This window comes from Ambystoma mexicanum, chromosome 11 (assembly GCF_040938575.1).
Source record: "Ambystoma mexicanum isolate Mex_15411 chromosome 11, UKY_AmexF1_1, whole genome shotgun sequence".
In the NCBI taxonomy this organism is placed as follows: Eukaryota; Metazoa; Chordata; class Amphibia; order Caudata; family Ambystomatidae; genus Ambystoma; species Ambystoma mexicanum.
In genome coordinates, this window is record NC_090934.1 from 763,766,918 (window position 1) to 763,787,364 (window position 20,447).

Genomic DNA, 20,447 nt, shown 5'->3' on the forward strand with positions numbered 1-20,447 from the left:
GGCTTGGTCCCGCAAGCATGCTTTTGTTAATTTGGTGAAAATCCGTCCAGTAGTTTTTTTTAAACTACCAAAATGTAAGTCCAAAAAATTAGTGATATCTCTGTCCGCTCCGCGGACACACTTCCCTCTTCGCTCCGTGGACAGGACACCGATTGGCTAGTGGGGCTATGTCATATCCGTGGACAATCAACATGTTCGCTGATTAGTTGGAGTGAAGCGTGCGATGCGTCACATTTTCTTGATGCGCCCGCCATCTTGGATTTGCGGTAAAAACATATTAAATAAGACCACATTGCACTTGTCAAACTTATCAAATAATCTCTGGGGAGGTGAGGGCTGATGAGGATGGGCTGGGATATAGCTGCAAGAAGCAAAAAAACAGGTGTTTTTGCTGCAACAGTCTGAACAGTTTGGATGTTCGCAAACAGTCCTGAGAAGTTCAGAACACTTCGGATGTTCGGGGGCAGTTTTTGGATGGCATTTAACTTTGGCACCACTCAATGAAACCGCATGACATGTTGCAATTCTATTCCCGTCCTGATTCCAAATGTGTTTGTAAAGTTTGGTGGGATTCTGTCAAGAGGGGGCAAAATTAGAGGGGGGTCTCAAAATAATGTAAAGGCTTATAAATGAAGCGCCATTTGACAGATGTACACTTAATTTGGCAAACTGGTAATATTACTAGATATGAATGTTTTTGCGAAGTTTGGTGGGATTTTGTCAAGAGGGGGCAAAATTAGAGGGGGGTTCCAATATAATGTAAAGGTTTATAGTGCAGCAATTGCAGCTATGTACACAAAGGGAACACTATATTCCATCCTCATACTGGCAAAAAGATTATGTTGAAATCTTTCGCCACTTGCGATACACCTAATATCATCTATGCAATTAAGTGTCCTTGTGGACTATATTATGTTGGATAGACACAAAGGAAATCAAAACTTTGTTGGAACGAACATCGCTCATACATACGCAACAAGAACTTAAACTCACCAGTTGCAAGACATTGGCTCGAAAAGAGACAATTTAGCGCAAATCCACTTCTTGATATTGGAGGTAGTCCAGAAGCATGAGGCACACGAAAACATTCAGACTAGACTTGACAGAAGGGAATGCTTTTGGATTGAAGAACTGGGAAGTTTGACTCCGCGAGGATTGAATGAAGAGATTAATTGGGCATGCTTTTTATAAATACACCACTGTCTTTTAACATTGGTGGCCATCATGTGAATGAATATTATTTACCGTAAGCAATAGCAAGGTTATGTGAGGTTACCATTGATTCACATTATTGATTCACATTATTGGTTCGAGATATTGATAGTTGTTATGTAAATTAATATTACTAACCTTAAGAAGAAGTGCAGACTGGCAGATATCATGTACACATGTTGGGTTACCATTGTTTCTTACAAATTTAACGTGCAACGACTTAACATAGGACTAGGTTCTGAATAGAGACATCAACACTTAGATGAACTAAATCTATCTTGTACTCTACCGATACATATACATTGGTGTATTGACACATCAATATTGGCGCAATTACATGTTAAAATTTCAGAATGTATTTGTTGATGAGTTTCATGAAAACATCAATAATGTCTCATTTGGATAGATATTTACACAATGTGGACATTTCTATGACTGTGTTTCAAACATTACAGGAAATATTAAGTTTCAGTTACATATTTTTGCACAGTCCCGATCCTAACATTGTTAGACTTTGGTGAGTTACATTCACAATACTAGTACATACTTACATGTATACGCCAATATTGATGCTCAATCGTGTGCATAACTAGTTTGGAGATGCCTTTTTACCTTCAGCATAATCGAACGTGAGTTTTACTAGGAGAACGCTTTTTGGTTTAGCGAAACTTGAGGATTTCAAGAATATTAATATAGAATTGCTTGCACAACTAATTTGGAGATGTCTTTTCACCATCAGTATAATCGTGCGAGAGTTTCAATAAGAGAACGCTTTTTTGTTAGTGTAACTTTAAGATTTCAGGTTCCTGGTCGACACCCCGCCCGTCCCGTCTCCCCGTTTCCATGGGGACGTGGGACGTGAGGCGACGTAGCGTGGGGCACGACCCAAACACTCACATACGCCACACAGGGTTGCCACAGAAACCCGAATACAACAAAAGTCTCGCCACTAACGCGGCGAATGCGTTAAAATAGTCTACTTCTACAGCGAAGTATAGCAAAACGTAGTGGTAAGCCTGCACCAGCTTGTGCAGAATTCTATTGAATACAGAAAGAACTTTTTCATGATGATACTAAGACCATGATTTAATTATTTTTTCGTAGAGCAGTTAATAGCGACAGTGAATCAACACCGGTAAGCTACCGATTTCAGTTAATGGCACTTAGTTGGAAATAGTTAGCACAATTTTGGAGTATACTAAGCACACACTACCTTTCGTTTTTTTTCAGCACAGCTATTGGAGACACAGGGTCTCCCGTACATAGGTGTCTTTAGATACTTTGATAGATTACATAAGGTAATCCACTTAAATTAACTGTACAGTTTTACAGAACAGTTGCTGTACGCATCACTGTGTGCATGATGTCTGTCAGCATTCGTTCACGAGCATGTTTTATATATTGTTTCCCCCATTGTTATCCTCCATGGCATTCACCTCTGCAAAACACGACATTGATGGGTATGTATATGTATGTTCAACTGCATTTTCTGCATACATTATTTATTTTTATTTATTCTAGTTGTTTACATCACAATGAACAACAATTGGACATGATTATATGTATCTGCGGAATGGCAAAATTAACATGCTTGTATACCCGTTCACTATACATCATTTTTGGTACTTCTGTCAACATGTGATGTATGCAACTCCTGGTATTTTTCATATGCACATATTTCGAATTTGTTAGTGTGGTTAACGCCCTGACGAAGGAGTTTCACTCCGAAATGCATTGGCATAAAACTAACTGCACAAACATTCCAATTAGTCTATTTCTTATCTATGTGCCTAGCAGTCTGCCTATTGGGAATTGTTAAGACTACTGTGCTTGAACCTTTTTGATAAATAATAACTTGAAACACTGTGAACCTCTTAAGAATCTTTTGGTTAAGATTACACAAACACTGCCAAAGCCACAAAGAAACTCTTCACAAGCTCCATAGAGAGCGCCAGACCTAGCTGGATAGGTTTATCCAACTTCATTCATTTATATGATATGGATACAGGGTCCAGGTGTCACAGGACCCTACAATAGTCCGGCAGCTCCAGAAACATAAATGTTTATAAAGCAATTGAGAAAATCTTGTGTTTACCAAGGTAGTGCCCACCTCTTTTTCTCTCCTTCCTCTTGCCATTTGACAAATCTACACAAAGGTTTGCAAAAAGATTATAGATCTAGATATAAATGTTTTCGTAAAGTCTGAATGGATTTTCTTTTTTGACAAGTGCCATAATGTAGGTACAAAAAAATAGTGATTTACCTTTGGTGACTGAGGTGTAGCATGTGGCCCTGGGCAGTGGCCAGATTGTCTGGGTTGTGGAATAAGGTCATGATCCGGACAACCAGGCTACTGGCCATGACTACGAGGCACAGCCCATGGGGTTAAAGTGGCCATGTCCACCTGGGACTGGCATTGTGGTAAAGTTATTCGAAATTGGGATAGGTTTGAAAGGGTAGAAAAATGTGCTTGGGGTAATATGGTCATAGGGTTCTCTTTTCGCCTTCTGCAGGCTGCCATGGAAAGTGAAGAGGGGTTATGTACGGAACCCCGCCTTCCCTTTCCATGGTGGCCATCTTGGAAAAGGATTTTCCTTCCTACACCGGGATGCCACAGGCGTCCCGGTGTAGGAAGAAAAATCCTTTTTTTAGCCCCCTAGGTTTCCCCTTTGGGAACCTAGGGTGCGAATGGCTTTCATCCCCCATTACAGGGGCTGGAATGGGAGGATAATGGTCCAGAGACCTCGTTATCCACCCTTGCTTCGCTAGGGCTGATAACTTGGGCTGCCAGGCCGGTATACACCGTTCCATCCCTGGAACGGGGGATAAACGCCACAATATCGCCATTAGCATAACGCAAAATGCAAATGAAAATGTTGGAAAATCTTATTGAGTCTATGTACTTTACTGAGAAGTATAAAGTAGATGGAGTCAATACTTTATTTTAGTTCTGTTTTTTAACTGTGAAAGCTGGTTCCTAAAAGAACATTTCTGTTATTGTTTGTGGATGCATTTTCTTTTTGGCAGGAGAGCTTGGCACGAAAGGTGGGGAGGGAAACGAGGGAAGAGGCACCGAACACTGATATGGAGGGGCAGGTGGACAGAGGAAAATGTTGAAGGTGTGTTATTTCTAAGGTAGGGGGCAGTGTTCTCATGCTCCTTCATTACAGCAGTGGTGGCGTCTCTTGGGGAGGAGGGATGACATTAGCTGATTCCATTTTAAGATAAATAGCAGTTTTGCTAAAAGTATGTACTGTGCACTAGTTTGTTAATGGATGAGTAGGAATATGTGTTGGAGCTGTGCAAGGGAAATTTTGAAGTTGAAAGTTCCTAGATCAGTAGAAAATGCAGTTGAGAACTGTCCGCGAAGCACGGATCTTATTGTGAAGTGCGGACGGGTTCTCGGACACGCCATTATGCTGCGCGCCAGCATATGGTCATGTGACACTGTCCGGATGGTCCGCAATGAAGTCAGATGTTCATAGACGTTATGGTTAAGTTGGACTCATAAAAAGCTATGAAATTCAATTGAAAAAACTTTGTTAAGGGGACGTTATCGTTAAGTTGCGCTACTAAAAACCTATCAAATTCAGTGAATAAACTTTGTTTAAAGGGACGTTATGGTTACAAGTAAACCAAAAAACTCCTGAAATTCGCCAGTTATGGTACGCTAAGCAACCAATATCGCTTCATTGATATGCTACACTTCATTTGTAATAAAACATTGCCTCCCCTCAGAGAAGTGCAGCACTTCTTTTGGAGAAAAGAATACCAAGCCAGAGGAGCACCACACATCCACATGCTTTTGTGGATTAAAGAAGCTCCTAAATTTGGTCAGGACAGTGATGCCACTGTTTTACAGTTCAATCAAAAATATGTCACTTTTGAAATCCTTTCACAAACGAGACATAGTGACCTTCACGCACAAATTTTACAATTTCAAAAATACAAATGTGGATAGTATTGTCATCGCAAATATAAAAACAAAGGGAAATACTACACCAAATACTGCTTTGGTTTCCCTAGACCAGTTTCAATAACAGGTCAAGTAAACAACTTCATGTCTTCAGTTTGACATAGTGTCAAAGGTAAATCACGTAAGAACACATTACATAAAAATAAGAGAAGGATCAAAATACATCAATCATTATAATGCATTCATTACCCTCCTATGGAATGCAAATATAGATGTGCAGTACATTGCAGACAATTCCACTGCAGTTTCACGATGTGTCACACCCTATTTAACCAAAGCAGAAAAAACAGAGCTCAAAGACCTCTGGAATGACCTATCATCTGACAAAACACTGTCACAGAAATTGTACAGCTTAGGCATAACAATGCTCTCCCACAGTCAAGGTGGCTGCTTTGAAGCCGCAGACCATTTAACTGGTACTGCCTTGTATGGAAAATCTGAAAATATAGTATGGCTAAGCCTTGGTCCTGCTAAATCTAGAAAAGGAGTTCTCAAATCATATCACGACATAGAAACAATAGCCAAAAATGATCCCAACAGCCAAGACATTTTGAAAAACAACTTACTAGACACCTACTACCCAAACAGGAGTACCATTTGGAAAGGATGTGTCCATACCACATAGCCCAAAACTGCACATACAAAAATAATATTAAACCAGATGATAAGAAAGGTAGATAGAGTGGAAAATTGTGAAGGCAGCCTAGTGAAACTTACCAAACGAAGCTTAATTAATCATATGAAATTGTCATTAAAAACTCCTCAACATAAAGAACTGTATTACATGTCCCTACTACAACGTTTTAAACCATGGAGAAAAGAAGATTTATTAGATACTTATGACTCCTATGAAGATGCTTTCAAAGCAAATAAAAGCACTAGAACAGACGTAAACTTTACGCAGTACAAAAAAATGTTACACAATGAACAGCAACAAGAAGAAGAACTCCAGGCGCAACTAGAAGTGGACACTCCTGACAGCAGTCAACCTTCTGTAACAGGAAGCCAAGAACCATTTGGACAGCCACTAATAGCAAATGAGGCATAATTAGCCATGACTGAATTAGAAAACACCATGTGTCACTATGAGCAATCTACAGAAGACTTTCCTCTACTGAAATCACAACTAAACAATGAGCAGCATAGAATTTTCCTAGAAATAACAAAACAAATTGAACATGGTGTGCAGCATGAAACAAAAAATTGTACCCGTCAATATACTGCTATACGTTAGTAGTCAAGCTGGTTCAGGCAAAACTTTCTTAATCAAAATCATCAACAAGTTCCTCCAACAATTGAAATACAACAAACTGTCAGCTGTTGTAACTGCCCCCACAGGTTTAGCTGCCTACAACATAGGCGGTGTCACTTTACACCGATTACTACTCCTTCCAGTAGAACACCAAAACAAATTACACTATTGCAAACTTACTCCAGAAGCTGCAATGGAACTACGCAGAGTTTTCAAACAAATGAAAATGCTGCTAATAGATGAGGTAAGCATGGCTTCCAATCTAATGTTAGCCTTGATTCACCTCAGATTACAAGAGGTCCTGAAAACAGACTATGAAGAATTCTTTGGGGGAAAACACATTGTAGTTTTCAGAGATCTTCTTCAATTAACATCAGTTAAAGGTGAAACCATTTTTTAAAACCTTAGGGCACAAACTATGGCATAAAAATCTTGGCAGCATAGGAAATGTCAACTTTTGGCAACATTTTCAATACAAAGAATTAACTGAAAACATGCATCAGTCTGCAGACCTCACATACGCCAACATTTTAAAAAGTATTACAGTTGTTGTACTATCTCAAGAAGCAGAATCTATATTAAAAACCAGGCACATCCATTCACTCTATGGCCATAAGTCATGTGCTGCTGATGTCATGGAAAAATGTGCATACAAAAATATAAACTGTATATCCTTGATGCCAACAAGCTGTGCACAATTCAATCAAACAATGTTGTAAAAAGAAATGGAACCAATAGTTCAAATTTGCTCCACAGACAAACTGGATGTGCATGGTATGACACTACCCATGTGTGAACAAGCCACAACAAGGCTAAATACCTTAGAAAACTCTATCTCTAACACAGTTGGTTTGGAGAAAATATTAAAATTATCTTTAAACTGTAGAGTAATGCTTAAACGTAACCTTGACGTGGACCAAGGACTAGTTAATGGAGCACTTGGTATAGTTATTGGCTTTCAAACATACCCATGTGACAACAACAGTTTGTCAATATTCTCTTTGACAAACTATCAGAAGTTAAAAGGATAGGACGCTCAACAGCCCGCTTCCTTCTTTTCAAAGACATGTATGTACGCAGAAAACAATTTTCTCTAACTCTAGCATACGCAGTCACCATTCACAAATCACAAGGTCTTACCCTAGATAAAGCCTTGATAGATATTGGTAGCACCGTGTTTAAAGAAGGCATGAGCTATGTAGCACTGTCACACTTACGAACACTTGATGGACTATTTCTAACAACTTTGATGCAAGTCAAGTAAACGCTGATATTCCTTGCATTCTGGAATACAATAGACTGGGTTCACTCAACGCCCCCCCCATATGAAAAACCTAGCGTGTTCCTCAAAAAGCAAAAGTTTGTAAAAGAAAACTACTTCACACTCAAATTATGCAGGATCTCACAGCAATTCCTCCAAAGAAATTAAAATAAGCTAATACTTCATCAATGACCACAACCAAAGAAGGATCTAGTGCACAAACAAAATCAACTACCTCTTCAAAAAAACAACGCACACTCCAAACAAAAGACTTGGACACAGAACTGTCTGGTCCATTCAAATTTTCAAATACAACTGGTGTAAATTGCTATGCAAATGTAGCAATCAATATTCGATTCCAATTGCCACCAATTGTTGAAAACATTTACTTAACGGGACAGACCAATTGTGTTTGCAAATATTAGTCCTTCAAAGAAATCCAACCAACAATCCTGACAACACTTACAGGGTTTCTGGAATAAGGCAGGAATTGGACTACTGTGCTGGAATGGTCGAATTCACTATAAACACACAAAAAGATCCACAGGAATTTCTAGTGTACTTACTACAAGTACTGGAAAAAAAAAACATACCTATAAATTAAATCTTTCATACATGCACTCTCTGCTGCCATGTGGCACAAGAACAAGTCCGTAATGAACACTTTGTGTATGTATCCATACCTAACTGTGAATCCATTCCATTTCAGCAACTTCTAGAAAATGAATACCGTGGCAGATTATGTACTACCTGCAATTCAGATAATCACTCCACCTTACAAATACAGTTACATAGTAAACACATAATAGTAATGCTTTTACGTTACAATGCAGATGGTACCAAAAACAACTGCAAGCTGACTTGATTCACACGTGGACAGGTATCACTTGGTAAGAAAACCTTCACAACAGTAGGTAAAATCTACTACGCAGGAGCCACAACCAATGCAGGTCACTACACTGCATATATAAAAAAGAATTGTGGATGGTTCGGATGTAATGATACTACCATTACTCTAAAACAGAGATTACCAGCAACTCTTGTAAATGCTTACTTAATATTCTTTAAACCAAAAGTTAATAACTAATCTGAGTATGAACATCAACAAAATCTCCTCAATAACCTTTAGATCTATAAACTAATAAAATAAGACAAGTATCTAACAGTCAGAAATTAAAAACCGTTACAATACGCCAACTAGGATCCAACTACAACCAATAGATGACAATATACATTTTTCGAAGGAAACCCTGCAACACTTATTACGTATAAAAATACCCTCAACAACTTCAAAACTATCAACAGTTAGAATACCGTTACAATACGCCAACTAGGATCCAACTACAACCAATAAATGACAATATACATTTTTCGAAGGAAACCCTGCAACACTTATTACGTATAAAAATACCCTCAACAACTTCAAAACTATCAACAGTTAGAATACGCCAACAGGTATCTAACTGCCCCAAAATTCTTCAAAAACCAAACAGACAAATGAAGACTACTAAAATGAAACAAGAAAAGAAACGTTAGATTACATCAACTGGTATCTAATTGGAACAATACTACCACCACTTCCAAATCAAAAACCATACACCTATTCAATTCCTCCTATTAAAATCAACCAAAGAAATGTATTGTACCATAACGTAGAAAGTTTTTTTTATCCATCATAGATTTTTTTTTCCACAGACCCAATGATTTAATGAACAACCACAGGAACTGAGCAAATTGCACAGTACACTGGTTTGAACTATAGTACTTCTAAAGTACCAACTATGAGGGTCGACAAAATACAGAAATGTCTACTATGCAATGCAATAACTCATTACAAACTACCTACACTAACATGTGGTCTTTTCTTTTATCACAGAGATTGAAAAAGAATGTCTTCTCCAATTACCCATGTCATGAAAAAAGTGCATACAACCACAACAAGTCAAACAGTAAGTATATAATGATTAGACTCACAAACACCACAGCATGACACACCCATTCAAGCAAACACCTGACCGTAGACCACAATCCAACATGTTTCCTTCCATGGGTATCTTCCAAGGCCTGCCTTCGGCCATGCACTCAGGACTCTAGGCCCTGGCCACAACCACCGCAGTATAACGCACCCATGGAAGGAAACACCTGCCAACGACCACAACCCAAAAACATAACACAACCACATCAAAACCTGACCACTTCAATTAACATTTTAAACAATAATTACAGCCAATGCACAAACTCCTCAATACATACCCTCTTCACCCAATGCTCTACTAAGTACACAAAACCAACATCAGAGTATAGTAAAATAGCCAGTAGTGCACCCAGTGTTTAGTATGTCCGCGAACAAACGTGGTGACCGTGGACACCGCAATCACATCACAGCCTTCACCCACCTAAACAAATACAGCATTTAACCCATACCTCACTCCACCACCCTCGCCAGCCACTCCTACACACCAACACACTCCCCAAAATTGGATTTATGCTCAGTTCCACAGTGCGCTGTCCGCGGATCCAACATGGCGGGCGCATCGACAAGATGTGACACGCTTCACCCCAACCAATCAGCGAGCACGTCACATGTCCGTGGACACAACGCAAGATGATTGACCAACCGGTGTCCTGTCAGCGGAGCAAACATAGATATCACTCATTTTTTTGGGCCTACTTTTTGGTTGTTTTTAAAAAAACTACTGGATGGATTTCCACGAAGTTTACTAAAGCACACTCCTGCTGCAAATTTGGTGAAAATTCATCCAGCGGTTTCGGCTGTAGGAGTGAGCAAAGTTTTACTCCATTCAGTCTATGGGAAAAAAAGACATTTTGGGACCCCTCCCTATAACTTTGCCCCCCCTAGACCACACCTCACCTCACTTTGCAAAAACATTTAGAGTGGGCCATATACTTTTTTTGCAAAGTTTGGTGAGGATTCCTCCAGGGGGAGCAAAGTTATAAGCCACCCAAAAAGTGCTCTTCGTATGGATTTAGCAACTTAACCATAACTACATGGCCGCTACTACCACGGGTCATGTAATATGATTAGGTTCCTGTATTAACAACACTCAAATACAATGTTGTTTAGAGGAGTACATTCTTTAATACATTAAGTAGTTCACAAGAGGTCTCCCGATCACCCCTAACATCTTGCTACCAACATTATAAACACAACCCCTTGTAGAGGTTTTTCATCAAAATGAATTTCACATGTGATGTCATCAATGACATTTGTGATGTCATCTTTGATGTCCTGGGTGTTAGTCTTAACAGTGCACGGTGGTGGCGCGAGTTATGGTTGCTTACCATAACTCGCAAATTTCTGAGATTTTTTGGTTTTACTTGTAACCATAACGTCCCTTTAACAAAGATTTGTAATTGAATTTCACAGGTTTTTACCAGTGCAACTTAACCATAACGTCCCTTTAACAAAGTTTTTTCACTGAATTTGATGGGTTTTTACCAGTGCATGCTATTTTTTGACAATTTACTAATATCATACACCCCAATATAGCAATACTTCTGTCCCATTTACAAAGTTTTGGCTTAAAACTCTGCCATTTCCCACCTTCTACCATCATTTTGAACTCTTTTATACACATTTTGCAACTTTCTCCACTATTTTTGCATCTGTCAACGTCCGCAAATGTCTGATATCATCACAGACCTTCCGGGCAGTGCCACGTGACCATGCGCTTGCACGCAGCATGTTGACGTGTCTGCGAAGGCGTCTGCACTTCGCGATCATGTCCATGCTTCGAAGACTGTTTGGAACTGCATTTTTTGACTGATCTAGGAACTATCAAGCTCAAAATGTACCCTTGCACAGGTCCTACACCTATACTTACTCATTATCCATTAACAATCTAATGCAAAGCACATACTTGGAAGAATATTAGTAAAACTGCTATTTCTCTTAAAAATGGCATCACCTATTGCCCTCCCGCCTCCCCAAGAGCCACCACCACCAGCTGGAGGACCTACACAACAGAAAAAGAGCAGTACTTCCAAAGACAATGAAGAGGACCAAGAAGATGAGGTAGAGGTGATGTCTTCCTCTAGCACATAGAGAGAATCATGGGTGTGGCAGTTCTTTACCACTGTTGGGAGTGTACCAAAGGCTTTAGATGCCAAAATGAAATTCACAAAACGGGAACCCGGGGTGCTAACAAATAGATTTTTTCTTCCTACAGCGGGACGCCAGCGGTGTCGGCATCCCGCTGTAGGAAGGAAGGAATTTCCTTCCTACAGCACGACACCTGGGGTGTCCCGCTGTAGGAAGGGCAATCCTTTTCCAAGATGGCCACCATGGAAAGAGAAGGTGGTGCTCCGTACAGAGCCCCTCTTCCCTTTCTATGGCAGCCTGCAGAACCCTATGACCATATTACCACAAGCACATTATTTTTCCCTTTCAAACCTATCCCACTTTTGAATAACTTTACCACACAGCCGGTCCCATGGACATGGCCACTTTAACACCATTTTTCGTCCCTTGCGGTCATGGCCAATAGACAGATTGTCCGCATCATGAACTCATGCCATGACCAAGACAATCTGGCTACTGCCCACGGCCACAGGCTACACCTCAGTCATCAAAGGTATATGACTATTTTTTGTACCTATGTCATGAAAAGCACATAGGCACTTGCAGTAATCTGCACTTGCATTAACCTACTGAGCTAGCCTGCGTGTATTTAGAGTTTTTTCGAAGTGTGGAGGAAAATGCTGAACCAGCCAGGCCTCTCAAACTGAGTGAGCCAGCATGCTTGCGAGGGGTTAACTGCGAAGGCCCTTCTTGAAGACATAAACATCTAGTTTTGCAAGAAGCCCTGCGCAGCGTTTAGGAGCCAGGCACAGCCTTTCTCTTCTTTCGCTCTGCGAGTCAGGTGCACTGATAACCCAGGAATGTAGAAAGGCGCTTCCCACAACAATGGACATGGGGCCTGAGAGCCAACCGCTGGCTGTAACTTTCCAGTCAAAAACATGTTTTGCTGCATGGAAGGCTTTAGCCTAGAAGATATGCGAAGAGCTGGTACGTCATAGTGATTGACGTATAGCCCCTAATAAGAGAACTCTACCTGGTCCAGTTAGGGAAGGACTCTTCCTGGGCTGTTCGTGAGACGCGTGCATGGAGAGAGACAGCGCCTGGATAACCAGCCAGCACTAGAGGGCAGAGGCTCCTGGCATCACATCCCCGCTCTGGTGCAGGCTTTTGGGGGCTAGGCCATTCCCTGAGGGGTGCCGGGCACACTGAGTGGTGTGGGTTCTGGGTGTCATTCTATCGTCAACGATTCCTAGGAGCGTAAGATCCATTGCATATTCATCTTTAACTGATAATTTGTATTATTCAGCTTGCACTTTCATTCCCATTCTATTGAAAACTGCTGCTTGATTCTGATTAGTCACTGTAGTAAATAAATGCAAGCATAACATCTTCTGTGTGTTTGGCTTTCTTCCAGACTGAGTTAATTGTGCCTCGCATAGATTCTTACTTGTGTGGGAGAGTGATCAGGAGTGATTATTGCACTAAGGGCTGTTCCCAGTGGGGTGCAGGTTCCTCTTTTCACTACAACCTACATTATGACACTTGTCAATAAATAAATCACAGGCACAATTGCAAAACCATGCTTTAATGTCCTTGCCAATGCTCCTTACATGTGTTTGCTTGAAATCCGCCCATGTTTTATTTTTTCAAAAGTGTCAAAATGTATGTACATACGATAGTCATATAACTTAGCCCCCACTTGACAAAATCCATTCAGTCTTTACACAAACATTGAAGGTTGAGCCTATAAATCTTCCTCAAAACTTTTGTCCACATTCGTCAAATGGCAACAAAGTTATAAGCCATCTAAAAATGTTGAGACCCCCCCCTCTAATTTCACTCCCTCTTGAGAAAATCCCACCAAACTTTAGAAAACCATTTATATCTAGATCCAAAATCGTTTTGCCAAATGTTGTGCAGATTCGTCAAATGACACCACATTTATTTGCCTTTACAATATGTTGGGACCCCCCCCCCGTCTAATTTTGACAGAATCCCACAAAACTTTCCAAAACCATTCAGGATTAGGTCTAGATTAATATTGCAGTTTCATTGAGTGGCGCTAAAGTTATAAAACCTCAGAAAACTGCTTTTCCCCAACGTTGTAATGCAGAAATAGGTACAGATGTCCTAGGACACTAGGACATCTGAAGTGTCTGCGGACACCACAGGACTGCCCCAGGACATCTGGAGTGTTTGCGGACTGTCGGGGATGAAACAACCCGTTATTTGGCTTCTTATGGCCATATCCCATCCCATCCTCATCCTCCCCACCTCCCCAGAGATTGCTTATTGAGTTTGACAAGTGCAATGTTGCTTTTATTTTCTTTTTTCACTGCGCTGTCCACGGACCCCAAAAAAGTCTGTGAATCCAACATGGCGGGCGTTTCGCAGAAACCAACGCAGTTCACGTTTTCTCACCACTCAATCAGTGGCCGCGTCCCGATGTCCGCGTACCACGCAAAAGTCTGCTAATTTTTCTGGGCCAATCAGAGGCCAGTCCAACACAGACATCACTAATTTGTTTGCCTTACGTTTTGGTTGTTTTAAAAAAACCTACTGAATGGGTTTACACCAAATTCACAAAAGCACTCTTTCAGGACCAAGCCGCCACTCCTGCCACAAATTTGGTGAAAATCCGTCCAGCAGTTTGGGCTGTAGGCGTGAGAAAAGTTGTTTCCCATTATGTCTATTGAAAAAACTCACTTTTGGGACCCCCTACAACTTTTCCCCTCTCTTGACAAAACCTCACCAAACTTGGCATAAAAATTCAGAGTGGGCCAGCTACTTTTTTTGCAAAGTTTGGTGAGGATTCGTCCACAGGAAGCGAAGTTATAAGCCGCCCAAAAAGTGCTTTTCCTATGAGTTGAGCAACTTAACCATAACTACATGGCCGCTACCGCGGTCTCTTTGATTATTTTTTTATAGCATGGGGTTGATTTACTCACTAATTGAATTGTTTATATACTAAAAGACAGTGATTTGATTACAAACCTGTCAGAGATTGATTTACAATATTTGTATAGCGCCTCCTGCCATAGGTTATGGCATTGACAGAGGCAAAAGGAGGAGTACGATAGAACATTCAGTAGTGGCAGGGGGGGAACAAAGTCGGGTAGATCGTTGGGACTAGTGCAGAGGGTAGATAAAGTGCTCCGGAAGGCATGAGAAGGAAATGGTGAAGGAACTATGTGTACTACTGGAACAAATTTATCATGGGACTCAACTCTATTCTATGGAGTGGAGCACCAAAAGGAGAGATAGATGGAGAGAGGTGTTCACTGTACCAGGGGCTGTGTCTGGGATTTGCTCACCGCATGGCGAGCCTGGGCATGTTTAACCCATGCCCAAGAAAAAAATGACAGTAAATCCCTTCTACTTACTTCCATGACCAAAATCCTAGGCCTTGGCTTCTGGGCAGAGACTTTGGCTCAGCAATGGTCAGGCTTTTGAGCATTCCACAACATCATGGTGAGCTAAGGCATGTTGAAATCATGCCTACAAAAATATGGTTGGCAAAGCCCATCTACTTACTTCCCTAGGCCCTCCAAAAAAATAAGGCAGAGGTTATGTACCAGAATGTACAAGTTTGCAAAAACTTCCTGAAAAGCGAGCAAAACAACCTCATTTATGTCATGGTTACAGGATTTTTTATTTTATATACTTGACCAAAACCCTAGGCTTGTTCTGCTGGGCATAGTGCTTAAGGACACAAAGTATGTCATTGGCTCAACAGTGGTCAGGCGAGTGGGCTTTCTAGTGTCACAACTCTCAACCATTTGTGGCCCGAGGGCGGGTAAAAAAACCCAATTTTGTTTTAGATGGGTGAAACCCCAATGACTTATATGGGCGAGAAAGGGGCTTGGAGGGTGAGAGACCTGCTTACATGATGGGTGGCACCCACCAATAGCATGTGAATTGGAAGGTATGGTGTATGTTGAAACCATTCCCAAGTAAACACAGTGGGCAAGGCCCTTCTACTTACCCCAAACAGGATGCAAGCAAGACGATCTGAGATCATACTGAGTGAACCAAAATACACATTTGAAGGGTCTCATGATGCCCCTCCTTAACAGGGTCACCCGCTAGAGCAAGACCAGCCCGGCAGAGCTCGGGCCAGTTCGTAACTGGGGCTCTGGCCTGATCCTCTTCGCTCGTCAGTGTCTGCCCAAAACAGGGGCCACCATGCTCCCGACCGGCTGCCCACCCAATGCCCATAAACATATTTGAAAAAGAACACACTCCTGTCCTGTCCCAGCCAATCAATGAGTGGTTGGGATGGGACAGGAAGTCAGGTGGCCAGGACAGGAAGTAAGACAGCCCCTTACAGGAGCATGACCACCTGATTTGTCGTACAGCAGCTAGCCGCAGCGGTGGATTTCAAGGTAAGTGAAATGGAGCAAAAAGAGGTGGCATCTTATGTGCCTACGGTGTTGGCTTCCGTTGCTATCCTCCCCTGGCCCCAGCCTTCCCATCGCCATTAAAAAGCACTGCCACTGTCCCTGGCCCTTTTTTCGCCCGCCAGCCCCTTTGGTTTTGCTCCAGCTCCCTTTATCTGCCCATGCTGCCTTTCGTTCCTGTTCTTACCCCATTTGTTGCCCCAACCCCTTTAGACCACTTTGTTGCTCCAATTCATTTTAGCTCTGAGCCCTTGTTCTTACACTCAGACCCCTTTAGCCCCTGTTCTTGTCCCCCCCAGTCTCGTTTAGACCCTGTTCTTGACCCAGCCCCCTTTCTTGTCCCCAATTGCCCCCTCTGCCCTTTTTGTAGCCCCAACCCCTTCAGCCTTTTCTGTTGCTCCAGTCCTGTTTAGTTTAGCCCCTTTTGTTGCACCTCAGCGCTCTTTAGTCCCCTCGCCCCAGTCCTTTTGTTTCCCCAAACCTCTTTAGTCCCTTATATTGCCCTCAACTCCTTTTCTTACCGCAACGCACCGACACGGGCCCCTTTCCTGTTTTGCATTCCCCGGACTCTGTTCTTTTTGGGGCCCTAAGGGCCATTCCCCCAGATTCGGCCCTCTGCACGAATTCCCTTGCTCGCCCAGGTCTACCCTGCCTCCTCGCCCTCTAGATTTCTCATCACAGTTAAAGCACTGTCTGCACTTGCCATGTCACAGGCCCATTCTGTTGACTTTGCCAGTGACTTTTGCGATTAGTTTGTGCTAATGTAATGCTGGAATTTTTTCTTAACAGAGTAATCATTGTGGGGTCCCGAAGCCACACACTGGCAATAGCACCTGCCGCTCCAGTGCTCACAGCCAATGCATACAAATCGCGCACCGCCAAACAAAGGCAAGCAGAGGCAGCCTAGACCTGCATGGGAGCGTGGAGCGTTTAGATTTCTGAGCAGACCCTGAAATGAATTCTAGCCTAATGGTAGCGACTAGTTCCCTGAGAAAAGGACCATAGCAACGGCCCGCCCACTCTTCTTCACGTGACCTCCAATATCATCCGTGTGATTTCCGGAGCAGTGAAGCGTTTCCGGAGAACATTCAGAGAGCGGGCCGGGGCTGAGCAGGAATTCTGAACGCTCTGGCTGCCGGTGCAAGTGCAACCGGACCCTGCCAGCCTTTGGCTTGCAGCAAATGGGGTGGGCATTTTCTCTGGGGATCCTGCCTGCCTTTGGCTAGCAGCGGTTGGGGTGGGCATTTTCTCTGGGGACCCTGTCTGCCTTTGGCTTGCAGAGTTTGGGGTGGGCATTTTCCTTGGGATACCGCGTTTCTACGAGACCCTGAGCGGCAAAGCTCTGGCTGCCAGGTTGCAGGAACAGCAGCAACCTGTGTGCTCTTGGCTGGCTGTAAATACAATTTGCATTTTCTTCCGGATACCGCAAACGTTCCTGTAAGACTCCCGATTTCGATACGGGAGCGGGAAATTACATTTACTTTAAAAATCATGCTCAGCTATTCAACATGTAAGGTATGGAGGTCTAAGAAAAGGAACAGGGAGACAGTGTATGATGGTGTTTAACTGATCAAAGGGAGCTAATAGAGTGATTTAATGTTTCATGAGGGTGTGATTATTAGGGTGGGTGGTTTTAGAGGGGGTCGGCTGGGGCTATCTGCGTGTGATTCGGGATTGGCACACAGGCATCATCATTCTGGAGCGAGAGATGGGTCACAATGGGTCTGGAGGGTAGCATGGGACATCTAGGTGTGGGTTGGGAAGTTAGACGGGGCATCTTGGTGTGGCTCTGGAGGGAGGTGGTGGGGGCATCTTGGTGTGGCTCTGGAGGGAGGTGGTGGGGGCACATTGGTGTGGCTCTGGAGGGAGGTGGTGGGGGCACGTTGGTGTGGATCTGGGCAGAGGGATGGTGCACATGGGTGTTTCTCTGGATTGAGAGATGGGGCACAGTGGGTTTGGAGGGTGGCATGGGTCATCTAGGTGTGGGTTGGGAAGTGGGAAGGGTCATCTTGGTGTGGCTCTGGAGGGAGGTGGTGGGGACACATTGGTGTGGGTTTGATGGGAGGGGTGGGCACATTGGTCTGGGGAGGGATGGCCGCATATTGGTGTGGGTCTGGAAGGAGGGGATGGGGCATATTGGTGTGGGTCTGGGCAGATGGGGGCATACTAGGATGGGCTTGGGTTGGCTGGGGCTATCTGCATGTGATTCAGGATCGGCACATGGGCATCTGATGCAAGGGGAAGGGACATCTTGCTATGTGGAGGGATGATGGGGCATTATGGTATTGGTCTAGAGGGAGGGTTGGGAATCTTGGTGTGGTTCTGAGAAGGAGGGATGGGGCATATTGGTGTGGGTCAGAGAGGAAGCGAAGGTGTACATGGGCGTGGGTCTGGAGGGAGGGATGGGGACATTGCTGTGGGTATGAAGGGAGGCATAGGACACATTGGTGTGCATCTGGAGGGAGGGATGAGGCACATTGATGTCGGTCTGGAGGGAGGGATTGGGGCTCATTGGTTGGAGGATGGATAGGGGCATCTTTCTGTGTGGAGGGAGCATGGGGCATCATGGTATGGGTCTTGTGGAAGGGATTGGGCATCTTGGAGTCTGGATCGGAGGGGGCATTGTTGATCTGGAATGGAGGGACAGGGTATATGATGGGGGCATATCAGGGAATGGTGGAGCATGTGGGTCAGGGCTGGAGCACTCTGGTGGGAAGGAAGGGGGCATCTGAGTGTAAATGGAGGGATGGGGCATGTTTGTCTGGAGAGAAGGATGTTGGTTTATTGGAGTGGTGGGAGCATGTGTGTGTCGAAGGGATGGGGTAATTGAGTGTGGGTATAGAGAGAGGGCGAAATGCGCCATCTGAGTGTGAGTCTGGAGGTAGAGGTGAAGCATATGGGTGTGGCTCTGAGGGGTGGAGCATCTTGGTGTAAGTATGGAGGGACGGATGTTGGTGTCTTTGTGTGGGTTCGTATGGAGGGATGGTGGCATGTGGGTCAGGAGGGAGGTGGCATTTGAATCTGGAACGTGTGTTTGGAAGGAAAAATTGGCCATTTGAGTGTGAATGGTATCTACTTGTGAGTGGGGGCATGAAGGATCATTAACAGCGGAGCAGCAGGAGGGAGAGCCGTGGGCCCGACCTCGGTTGAATCCCAGACGTGAACACCCACAGCCCGGGGCACCTCTCGCAGAGCGGTTCAGTGCGTGAGGTCAACTAGGTGCCAGGGAGCGGGGATTCTCTTCCACCAGAGAGGGGTCTGCGACCCAGCTGATGGCCGGGGATGCCTGACAGGGTTGGGTTACCCTGCTGGGGATGTCTCCAACCACGCACCGGAAAGGGGGCCCTGGGCAGCCCCCTCTCCTCACTGAGCCCGCCTCTGACCTGCCAGTGGGTGGGCATTGGTGGGCACACTCCGGTCAGCAGGGAAGCCCCGAGTTGGGGCACCCGGGAGCCAAGGGAATCCTGACCGCTCTCGAGAGGCACCTCCCCATGCAGACAGGGGCCCGGCATGCTGCGCATGAGCCCTGAGCCATGGTGCAGCTGGCTTACTCGACGGTGGGCACCAAGGTTCCAGCCACCCACATCTGTGGGTGAACGATGGCTAGGCCTGCTGGCACAGTGGGTGACCTTCCCTCTTGCCCAGGTACCTGGAGCGGGGCCCTATGCAGCCGGGCTGGGGTTTGAAGACTATAGCGGTCCCACCCGACCCCCTGTCTATGCAGTCTCTGGCCCGCCTCGCTGTCCATCTCCTAGCTCCCCCCAAAAGGGAAGCGGAAGGGGTCGGGGAAGGATGAGTGGATCGGGCCGGTGGGCAGGTGGCGGTGGCGGCCTACCTCCATCCCCCTGCGAAACGCTGTGCTGCTGCAGATGGCAGTCAGGCTTCCCAGGTTGAGCACCTGGATTTTAAACCACAATGGTTTCTGCCGAGCTAGACAGGGCGCTTGGCTGTTCCGCCACATTTGGCGCTGCTTCCCCTGACCTCTCCTGCATCGGCAGGGTCAGGCCGACGTCTGGAACAAAAAAAAGTTACCTGTGACTCTTGGCGGTGGATCACTCGACTCGTGCATCGATGAAGAACGCAGCTAGCTGCGAGAATTCGTGTGAATTGCAGGACACATTGATCAACACTTTGAATGCACCATGTGGCCCTGGGTTTTTCCCGGGGCTACGCCTGTCTGAGGGTCGCTTGTACATCAATCACCCCGGGGTTCCCTCCCAGGGTCGTGGCTGGGGCTGTCGCAGGGACCCCATTCCATTCACCACCCTAAGGTCAGACCCCGATCGGCACCGTCGCTGGATCCT

The 20,447-nt window shown here is 44.3% G+C and overlaps 1 protein-coding gene and 1 non-coding gene across 2 annotated transcripts in view; one reads left to right on the forward strand and one right to left on the reverse strand.

Moving 5' to 3' along the window:
* The window catches only part of SWAP70 (switching B cell complex subunit SWAP70), a 774,099-nt gene that overhangs the window by 367,743 nt on the left and 385,909 nt on the right, over window positions 1-20,447 (reverse strand). The gene's annotated exons all lie outside the window — the stretch shown is intronic.
* On the forward strand, window positions 20,180-20,330 carry LOC138505246 (5.8S ribosomal RNA). Its single transcript, XR_011280074.1, has one exon. It is a non-coding gene; the product is annotated as a 5.8S ribosomal RNA (ribosomal RNA).